This window comes from Microchirus variegatus (genome assembly GCF_963457635.1).
Source record: "Microchirus variegatus genome assembly, chromosome: 3".
Classification (NCBI taxonomy): Eukaryota; Metazoa; Chordata; class Actinopteri; order Pleuronectiformes; family Soleidae; genus Microchirus; species Microchirus variegatus.
Window position 1 is genome coordinate 5,464,618 of NC_139804.1, and position 11,551 is coordinate 5,476,168.

Below are 11,551 nucleotides of genomic sequence, written 5' to 3' on the forward strand. Positions count from 1 at the left end.
AATAATAACTATACTGAGTCATAAAAACACTTGTGCAAGAAAACAGGAAAAGAAGAGCGTTGTGAATATACAAAGCGGGGTCATCTGTGGACACGCAGCCATGTGTCTACCGGTTGAATCATCGTAGATCGTAGAAGTTGCTTTTGTCTTCGGAAATGCGACGATCTAAGAACATCTCAAGCAAAAAACCATCGAGCCATTTCCTCAAATCACAACAGTCATTTCTTCCCTTCCTGTTGTTGTATAATGGGTTTCAGTGGTCAGAAGAGACTTAAGTGGTTTCTGCCATCATTAAACTTTCATTTCATTGAAGTTCTTTTATCTATAAATGAATACAATGAAAAACAAACAAAACTTAATCTTTATACTTTCCAATGCCTTTGAATGATTCTGCTTTACCCTACCGTTCAAAAGTTTGGGGATCACCTATACATATGGTCTTGTGTTTTCCATTAAAAGTCACACTTTTATTCATCAAAAGAAAATAAAATATGAGAAATAATAAGATGAGAAATAATGATTTTTATTACAAAATATGACAAAATCTCTGTTTGAACCTGGCCACAAGCATGGAAGGCAAACTATAATAAAATTAACCTACTGATTTTTCAATCATGTGTTTAAAATGTAAAAGAAAAAGCTGCTTCTTATTAAATAATGTCAAGACATTCTGAGATACTTTTTGTTTTTGAGAAGAAAGTCAGCTCTCTGTCAAAGTGAATCAGGGCAAATGGATCATTTCCTGAATTTCAAAAATTAATTCAAATTATTCCTTTAGAGGTTTGTAAATATTTCCAATGGATCCTTGTTCAGGGTGATACCGACTATTATGATGGTAAATTTCAAGTCATTCCGAGATACTTTTGTTTTTTTGAAGAAAGTCAGCTCACTGTCAAAGTGCATCAGGGCAAATGGATCGATTTCCTGAATTTCAAAAATTCATTAAAATTAAAGCACTGTTTATTTAAAACAACAACAACAAAAAAAAACAACCTAAATACTGTTGAAATTCTGCTGTAAATTCACAGACATGATTTACAGAGTGTATTTCTAATTCATTTAATGTTATATTCATTGAAGAAAAAGTGCTTTTCCTTCAAAAATTAGGAAATTCTAAGTGACCCCAAACCTTTGAACGGTAGTGTACGTACCTCGCCTATCATCCTGTGTCGACATAGGGCAACCCTCATGTGGACCCGCATGTGGAGGACAAAGGGGTAGAAAATGGATGGATGGCTACTTTACTTCCTGGAACGTACTTGTACTTGCCCACCTTATTGTAACACCCCTGGCCAACTCATTTCCAGCACTTCTTATGACTTCTTGCGAATCCATTTGGAGACTCTATTCAACTTATTAAACTTTGTGGTGTAGACTTTCCTCCGAAACCGCCGCGCCACAAACAGTTAATCTGTGCAGCAATTTTTCATTTTGCTCTCATGGAAGAAACCTCAGCAGAGACAATTGAGTCAGAGATTGCTTTTTATTAGACAACTAAGTGAAGACAAATAGGATCCAGTTCAGTCCAACATGAGTAATACAACGAGTAAATCAGTGCAAATATTCACAGAAAATATCAACAGTTTGGCAAATGTGTGGCGTCTGTGAGATATTGTGAACTAATGAAAGAATAAATGAATGAAATTGTATTTTCCCAAAAGGGAATTTGTCTTGTACTCAAAACTAAACTAAATGTAAATATGGAAGCTCATTTCCATCAGGAAAAAAGTGGTAAAACTTAGCCTTGATAATAAAAAATGTCCTCAAAGTATGTCAAAGTTATGAGATTAAAAAGTGGAAATTGTGATATAAAGAGTCAAAATTATGAGATAAAAAGTCCAAATTATGAGATTTAAAAAATCCAAATTAAGAGATGCAAAGTCATAATTATGAGGTAAAGTCAAAATGATGAGATTTAAAAGTCATAATCATGAGATAAAAAGTCAAAACTATGAGATAAATTCATAATTATGAGATAAAAAGTGGAAATTATTAGATAAAAAGTCAAAATTTAGAGATAAAGTCATAATTATGAGATAAAAAGTGGAAAATATTAGATAAAAAGTCATAATCATGAGATAAAAAGTCAAAATTATGAGATAAAACTCAAAATTATGAGATAAAGTCATAATTATGAGATAAAAAGTCAAAACTATGAGATAAATTCATAATTATGAGATAAAAAGTGGAAATTATTAGATAAAAAGTCAAAATTTAGAGATAAAGTCATAATTATGAGATAAAAAGTGGAAAATATTAGATAAAAAGTCATAATCATGAGATAAAAAGTCAAAATTATGAGATAAAACTCAAAATTATGAGATAAAGTCATAATTATGAGATAAAAAGTCAAAATCATGAGATAAAATGTGGAAATTATGAGATAAAAAGTCAAAATGATCTATTATTGTGTATTAAAGTACAGCGTGCCAACTTTTTGTGTAAGATCAGAACATATTGCATTAATTACAACAGGCTAATAAAATTCAAGATTCAATCAATTTCATGTCTGATCACAATAATTATACACATTATGTAGATGAATGTTTACCGGAGGTATCAAGAACGAGTGACATCTAAAAGGTGAGACTGCAAACTGTAATAAACTCCTCCACTCACTGCTAAATTTCCCAAGTGAGTCGGGAATCTATGGTGGCCTTTTGCGTACACTCGACAGGATGTCAATCTTCTTTGCACTAATTGGTTGCATTAATCCAGGCTGCTGCGTCGAAACATGGTGCAAGATGGTGGCCTCTGTAAAGCAAGACGATTAAAGGCGCATGGGGTTGGAGATCCCGGAAAAACCCCTATACACATAAAAGGCTTATCCTGAGACTTTTATTTCCCAGAACATACTTATGGCAAAGTATATTCACTTTCCCTTGTATCTCACATAGGAACACGAGTTTCAGCTCAGCACAGTAGTCTATTTGACCTCACGGCACAATATCCAGCGAGTGGAACAGCACCTGTGGAACGTCCGCCTCCCTAAATCACAACATCAGATGAAGTGTGATAAAACATATGTGGAGCTGCGCCACGTTGATTAGAATCTGCTCCCGCCGTCTGTCACCGTCGGCTCAGAACCTGCCGACTCTCGTCCACCTGGTACCTTTTTCTTTTCCGAAAGGCCCCCACACTCCAAATATATACGTGCACCGCCTCTCATTAAAATCAAAGCTGCCTCACAGATGTGCTGTTCTGTGTTGTTTAATGGCTCGGCTACAGGCCTATCTGCTCCGCGCGAACACCTAATGTGCGACGTTTGCCAGGTTCCTGCGCTTTTATGAGGCACATTACATCCTGACTGGTGTCTTGCTGTGTTCAAAGTGGTGTATACTTTTTTTTTTTTTAAAAAGCAATGACGATGAGGAACTGGAGCCGTGAAGGAATCTACTGCAAAATAAAACCTGCTGTAATATTCATATTTTAGCTTTGCAAACTGCTACATTAAAGGGATAGTTCGGAATTTTGGACATAAGACCTATTTTCCAACTCCTTGCCAACCAGTGTGATGGAGACGTCTGGAGACGTTTTCAAGAAATTTCATTAAGTTCTTCCAGTTGCCGAGTTCGCTGATGCTATGGCTAGCGCAAGTCAATGGTACGAGCTAGCACGGCGTTAGATACACTCATACCGACTCCACAGTGCACCCGAGGCAAATCAATTGTAATGGCAGACTATCGATGTACATATCTGTGTTGATAGAATAATATTTGAAACAAAACTAACACATTTTTGAAGGACTACTTTCTCAGCAGCAGCGGAATCAGTCTGCCGCTGCCATAGGCTAACAGGAAGTATGACGCGCTGCTGCTGCTGCTGAGACATAAATCCTTCAAATTGCAAGGTTAGTTTTATTTCAAACATTCTATCAACACAGACATGTACATCAATAGTCTGCCGTTACAATTGATTTGCCTCGGGTGCACTGTGGAGTTGGTATGAGTGTTTCTAATGCCATGCCAACTCGTACCATTGACCTGCGCTAGCCATAGCACCAGCGAACTCGGCAACTAGAAGAACTGACTGAAATTTCTTGAAAACGTCTCCAGATGTCTCCATCACACCGGCCGAGTTGGAAAATAGGTCTTATGTGCAAAATTCCAAACTGTCCCTTTAAGAGAGACAAGTACTGTGTTGTTTTTACAGTTTTCTTGGAGCTCTTGAATCCTGAATCGCATGCGTGCTCATCCGCTCGTCCAATTGCGAGGTTTATTTTTTACCAACACAACATTTAGGACGGGGATAAATATTATGTCACAAATGAAAATTGTTACATTAACAAATCCTCTTGTTTTTATAATATTTATTTCCGCAGTAACACAAGGGCCTCTGTGCAAAAAAAAACCACGTGCACTGAGTGCCATATGTAAGAATGTGGCCAAAAACGGTTACTACATTCAAATTCAAAACACCGAGGTCTTTTAGGTTTGTTTTCTGACGTAAACTGGCAACCCGGGGTTGCTCGGTGGCTGAGACTCTACTGACTGCAATGATTGGTAGACAGCGGTAGGTGGCGCCACATGCCAAAACATGATTTCAAAACATAAACATGATTTGCAGTCTGCAAAATATTGTATTGTCTGTGAGTTCAGTATGTTTTATGAACATTATTCCTGAGTCTCTGTGACATATTTGGAGGATTTTATGACCAGTTGCTTTAGATTTATCACATAATGCACCTTTGACTCTACTTTTAGAAAGTGCAATATTAATATTGGGCTCAGACGAGTGTAAGTAAGTTAAAGAAGTTGCTTGTTTTGTCACACCGCTAAAGACTTGACGTGTTTATTTTTTTCAAACTCATTGAAAATCAGTTCCTCCACAGGGACGACAAATAAAGTACTTTTTTCCCCTTTATCAAAACGTACGGTGCGAAAAATCCGCCCATTCATCACTGGATCTGCGGTTTGCTCGGCTGTTCCTCTGCAGATCCTTTGGACAAAATGTTTCCTGCTGAGCCGACCAGCACGTGGCTGCTTTAACAACACTGGTGCGGGTGAATAGGTGTTAAGTTCATGAGCTGCTGCTGTGAGTGTAAAATATTTTTAAAGCACAGTGTGTGTGTATGTGTGTGTGTTTAGGCTGGAATCGATTAAAAACATTCCAATAAAAGTGATGAATTATGTCTCTTAAATGACATAAGTTCAGCCCGAACAGTGAGAACATTCTCAGACTGTCTGTTCTTGTGGTGTCTTTGAGTGATATGCTATTCAGCAGCATGTCCAAATTTCTGGAAATGTTTTTCTTTAATGGAAACTGCCAATGTGAGTCGAAATAACTGTGGTCAGGCTGGAAAATGTATTGTTTGATGCTGTTGTATTGAGAAGCGCTATGAGCCGCGATTCCATCCATGCACCATCACCAGCTTATCACGTAACGTAGCCCATGTACTTGTGAAGAAGTGTTTGCTGACTCGGAATTTTAATATACTACGAGAATGTTTGCACATGTGTATAATTGCTTAAAAGAAAGTGTCGCCTTGTGCCGTTGTTGCAGCAGTGTTGTTTTCGTCAACGATGACGAAATCTTTTTTCGTTGACGCCACTTTTTTTCGTGATGATAACGAGACGGTGACAAGATAAACGGCTCCAAAACATGACGAGACTTGTGTGAGTTTTTTTTGTTGAATGAAGATGGATAAGGAAACCCACAGAAGGACTAAACTGTGGCTGTACTTCTTAACAAAGACAGACAGACACTTCTGCTCGGTGAGTGGAATCGTTAGCATTTTAAGCTAGCGATCTTTATGCTAATGTGTTAGCAAACAACAAACAGATGGACTATTTAGCGGCAGAGAGAAAGCAGGACATGACAGTAACTGGACACAGTAGTTAGTAGTTGTGGCTAAAGTTAGCTTTTGTCACGCTAACATCAAATCATTAGTTTCTTCAGCAGCATGTTTATTTTTTCGTTGTCGCCACTTTTTTCAGGACGATAACGAGACGGTGACGAGATAAACGTGGCTCTTTGATGACTAAAACATGACGAGACTTGTGTGAGTTTTCGTTGAATGAAGATGGATAAGGAAACCCACAGAAAGACTGAACTCTGGCTGTGCTTCTTAACAAAGACAGAGACAGACACTTCTGCTTGGTGAGTGGACTCGTTAGCATTTTAAGCTAGCGATCTTTATGCTAACGTGTTAGCAAACAACAAAGAGATGGATTATAGCGGCAGAAAGAAAGCAGCACATGACAATAACTGGACACAATAGTTAGTAGTAGTGGCTAAAGTTAGCTTTTGTCACGCTAAGTCAATTCATTATGTGTGTGTTTCTTTAGCAGCATTTTTAGCCATGTTTACATTCAGTGACGGTGTGGTCATCTCTTTGTGTGTAATAATAGCCAATCTGCAAGCTCACAATGTGTTGCAGTGTGTTGAACTTATAGATCTGCTGCTATTTTCACAACTTATGTGTGACACTGCTCAACAACAATCTCCAACACTTATTGACCTAAATAAATTTGTTAAAAGCCCTTTTGAGTTTTCGCCGACTAAAACTGGACGAAACTATCACATATAGTATAATAAAGTATAAGTGACTAGAATGTGACTTAAACTAATAAGTATATTAGTCCAAAAGACTAAGACTAAGACTAAATCTAAGATGGTTGTCAAAAACAACACTGTGTTGCTGTGATTCGGTGGTAGAACAGGTCGTCCCTCTCACCAGATGGTTCCATCTTAGGCTCTCTGCTTGTGTACATACTAATGCGTCCCTGGGCAAGACACTGAATCAAGTTGCCAAGTGTAGCTCCTGGTGGCTGCACGGTGACAAAAGTGTGGCTCTGAACGGTCATCGAAACAAAACAAAGAGAAATGACATACAAATACAGACCATTTTGTCTGTGGAAAGCTTATGGCGCTTTTCCATTATATACTTTCAGGCACGTCATTTTCCATTACTTCATTGTATCTACTCCACATGGACCAGGTCGTCATAGCAAGGCTGTGCCAAACTGCCATGGCATCATTTTATACATGACACAAACAATGGAGGACATGAGGTGATGGTGGTACTTCCTGCTCAGTCTGTGGACCATGGCGTATTTTTGCTCTTGCTAGTATTGTTAAAAAATGGCAGGTTTGACGACTTCCAGTGACGACACTCTCGGACCAATCAGTGGCCGGCAGTTGCCGAGAAGGTACCAAACCACCAGGTACCAGGTTATATGCCGAATGGAATCGCAAAATAAAAAAAAGTCAAAGTGAAATCATGTTTCGGCATGTGGCGCCACCTACCGCCGTCTATCAATCATTGCAGTCTCAGCTTTCAATTTGAATGTAGACCGTTTTTGGCCACTTTCTTACATATGGCGCCTTTAAAACCAGCCGGAGTTATATAAGAGTGTGCGTCAATTTGAGAATGTGGTTAATTTTGTATTTTATGTGTGGATAATTGCCTGCACTAATCGAACTTGTGCTGTGTTAGCAATTGGGCTATTGCTGGCTAACGTGTTACTGATATATATGACCTGTGCTATTGCTATATGCTAACTAATGCTACATTAGCTAAACGAGTTGGTTTTGTGAGCTAAAACACATGCAGTCATATGCAGATGAGTTATTGAAAGACAGCAATTCAATGAATCATTGTCAAACACGATTGATATGTGAGTCAACCCTTCAAGGTACTACTCAACCATTCGGTCGACCACACTTTAAGTCACTATATCTTTATTATCAACAGACATCTCAACCGTTTGGTAGAGGCCTGTATCTAAAATACTGGAGGGTCTAATTAAAAAAATATATATAATGCAAATAAATCATTTTTCTTTTGCTTTTATCTTGGTGCATACCTTAAAGGGTTAATTCACAATTTGTGTGCAGTGGTAAATGTCAAGAACACTTAAAAATATTTAATATACACACCATTTTTTGCGTGTAGCTTCACCTCTGCGTTCTGGCCTTGCGTTCCTCTGCTGTGCATCGATACGCCCGATGAAATCAGTGGCTAAACACACAACCGAGAAAACAAATGGACACACCAGATTAACAGCAACACAACAGGTGTTGAATGTGTAAAAAAAAAATCTCAAAAATGAGCGGGTCCACTTCCTCTATTTAGAGCCGGAGCCATTAAATACACGTGACCGCTGAAGAGTAGCTACTCATTTGACCCAGAAAGCCAAATTTTACCCAGAAGACAAAAGCCAGATGTTAGTGGGTGTTAGTTAGATTTTTGTCCAGCTTATATTGGAGGCTTTTTTTTTTTTTTTTTGCCAAAGGTTAGGTGGAGGAAATTCTGGAATATCGATTACAGCCCGAGAGCCGCGATGGACTCTGCCATCTTGGTTTTTTTTAAATGTGCATAATCGGGCCAACAGTTTCCCAGGGAGGGACTCGAGGCACGAGTGGCTGGGCTGGCGACCAAAACAAAGAACAGAGAAGCTCATATTACACCACACACAGAGAGCGGGTGACTTCATCCTCCACCGAGGACGCCATTACACCACCCGACATAAAAAAAAAATTGTCGCCGCCTGTTATGTTTAAAATTTAGCATAACTTTCTTATAATGTTTCTGAAAATAATTGAAGAGGCTTTAACGTTTTTAACCAGACTTGTAAATCAGAGCTCCACTTTCAATCCAAAAGAGGATCACAGAGGTCTTAATCCCTGATCAGTCTTAAACCAGATTTACATCCCACTGTTTGATTATTGAAGATTTTTTTTTTGTAATTTATGCTTTAGTGAAAGTTTTCGGGTTTCAATAATAAAAAGGATTGGATTGGAAGTCGTTGATATAAATGCAAGGAGGAACATATTTAGCATTCTCTTTCACCGAACTGTCAGTGGAAGTGCAAGAAAAAGGAGATGAGCTGTCAAGAGAAGCAGGAAAAGAGAGAGAAACTGGGAAAAAGATGTTTTCATACGAGAGTTGAAGGTAGAACGGCGGACGGCGGTTACCAGTGTGTGTTTGAAAGACGAATACTTCTGTGCATTTAAACGTGTTGTCAATCAAGATGATTCTACACACTAAAGCTGTTTTAGCTTTTCCACATTATATTGTGTTTCAGTGGGCACATGCAGGGTTATAAAAGAAACACATTTTTTTGTTGTACATTGCAGTATTTCAACCTCTCCTCAAATAGTCATACCAAAAATAAGGCCCAAAAGTTGCCCAATTGAATTCCACGATACAACCACGTGCATATTATAATCCCAATTTACGATTTGCTTGAGATTTGAGGAGATCTAAAAAATGCAATTTCTCATTTTTTACCCAGAGCATCAAGTAGTTAGAAATAGCTGACGTTTGCATGGTCAGAGTTCAGAAGAGACACTTCCTCTTGAATGTCAAGATCTTTTCAGACCCACCGTCATCAAATCTCTATTTTAATTTAATTTAATATTTAATAATGAAGTGTTACATTATTTAAAATTTTACATCTTTGGTTTTATGATGTTATTTTGCAGATATATATGCCTTTGATCCATATCGTGCAGCCCCCAGGTCTTGGGAGGAGGGAACACTATCAATCCTGTTCCTTTCTACTCCTGCCAAAGATGCGTCATGGAAATCAAACCTGATCCAACTCCAAGTATGAAGGTAGCACGCATTCCATATGAAATCCTATAGGTCAGCAATAAAACTGGAGTCTGGCTGGATGTTAGTGGTTTGAAATTTTAATGTGGAAAATAGGTAAACATAAATACAACAATTGTCATTTGATGTATCAGGAGTTTCAAGTGATGATGCATAGCAAGGGTTCATTCTAGGGTGAAAGCATATAAGTCGTCCTCTAACAGTTGCAACAAGTGGGTCATGCTTTCCTGACAAATAATTGGTTTTGGTTATGTATGACGGTGGGAGAAGTCAGGCAAAAATTCAAATTTACTTTCACATCTGCAGGGTTCGGCGCACAGGAAGGAAGTCAGATAGAGCAGAAGAACACAACTCACTGTGCTTTAAGGCAAAAGCAATTAATTAAAGTCACAGGATGGTCTACAATGGAAACGATGGACGATCTGGCGGCGAGTGAAATGTGAGGAAAGTTTAAATACCACGGAAAGACGAGTGAAGACTTAACAAGTGATCGAGTTGTGAAACGAAATCACTGGGGCGGGATCAACAACCAGAAGTGAGGGATGTGTGCGATAAGACAAGGTCGTCATGCTCCAATCACAGCCACCGTCGCATCACGACTCCTCCCTCACTGAGACTCAGACTCAAACATTCAAAATGTAATTCAAAGTCTTGCTTTGGCTCGTTCTAATACAGGGTTTCCTGCATTATGATATACCTGTTTGACTGTTTGATCCGTCCAGGGAGCTTCTAAAGAGTGGTCGTTTTCCACTTCTAGGTCCAGCAGCCTTAGCAAGGAAGCCCAGACCACCCTCTTGTCAGCTGCTTCTGCCAACTCCTTTCGGGAACATCCCAAGGCGTTCCCAGGCCAGTTAAGAGGTATAATCCCACTTCCATGTCCTGGGTCGGCCCCGAGGTCTCTTCCTGGAAGGACATGCCCCAAAACGTAAAACCTCTACTCGTTCTACTCTGAGCCCCTTCCGGATGTCCAAGCTCCTCACCCTACCCTAACTAATTTTGTCCTCCTGGATTCATGTTCTCATTCTTGAGAATGAGAACATGAATTCTTTCTTGACTGCCCTGATCAGCTTGAATCAATCAATCTCCCATTCCAAATCTACAATCTTGGAAATGAAAGCGCTAAGTAGAACCATAAAAGGTTCTTCAGCTTGTCCTCATAGGAGAACCCTTTTTGGCTCCAGGCACCTGGAACCCTCTTGGAGGGTTCCACCAAGAACCATTTTAAAATCCTTTATTCAGGAAAGGGGTTGTAAAGGGTTCTCTTGATCAAAAATGGCTCTTACTAGAACCATTAGTGTTACCAAGAACCCTTGAAAAACCCTTTCAGAAGCAAATTGTTCCAGGTAGAATCTCAGACCTTGTAGAAAGACCCTTTTGGAACCCTCATTTCTAAGAGTGCAGTATGATTGGGGACTTGCTTCAATTGGGGGTTGGTATGTATGTTTTGGTTGTATTTACCCACAATGCCCTGCCTTGTAATCCACTTCCTGCATTTGGTTCACTTGAAGCGAACAAAGACCTACGTTTTTCTCTTAGAAATAAAAGTGCTAACTTGAACCATATAAGGTTCTTAGGCTTGTCCTCATAAGGGAACCCTTTTTGGCTCCACGTAGAACCTTTTCATAAAGGTTCCAACTGGAACCCTTTTGGAGGGTTCCACCAAGAACCCTTTTAAAATCCTTTATTCGGGAAAGGGGTTTTAAAGGGTTCTCTGGATCAAAATGATTCATACTGGAACCATTTATGTTACCAAGAACCCTTAAAAAAGGGTTTTTCAGAAGCAATCGGTTCCAGGTAGAACCTCAGCCCTTGTAGAAGGACCCTTTCGGAACCCTTATTTCTAAGAGTGTAGTATGATTGGGGACTCGCTTCAATTCGGGGTCGGTACCTATGTTTTGTTTGTGTTTACCCACAATGCCCTGCGTTGTAGTCCGCTTCCTGCATTTGGTTCACTTGAAGCGAACCAAGACCTACATTTTTAGGCAGACCAGA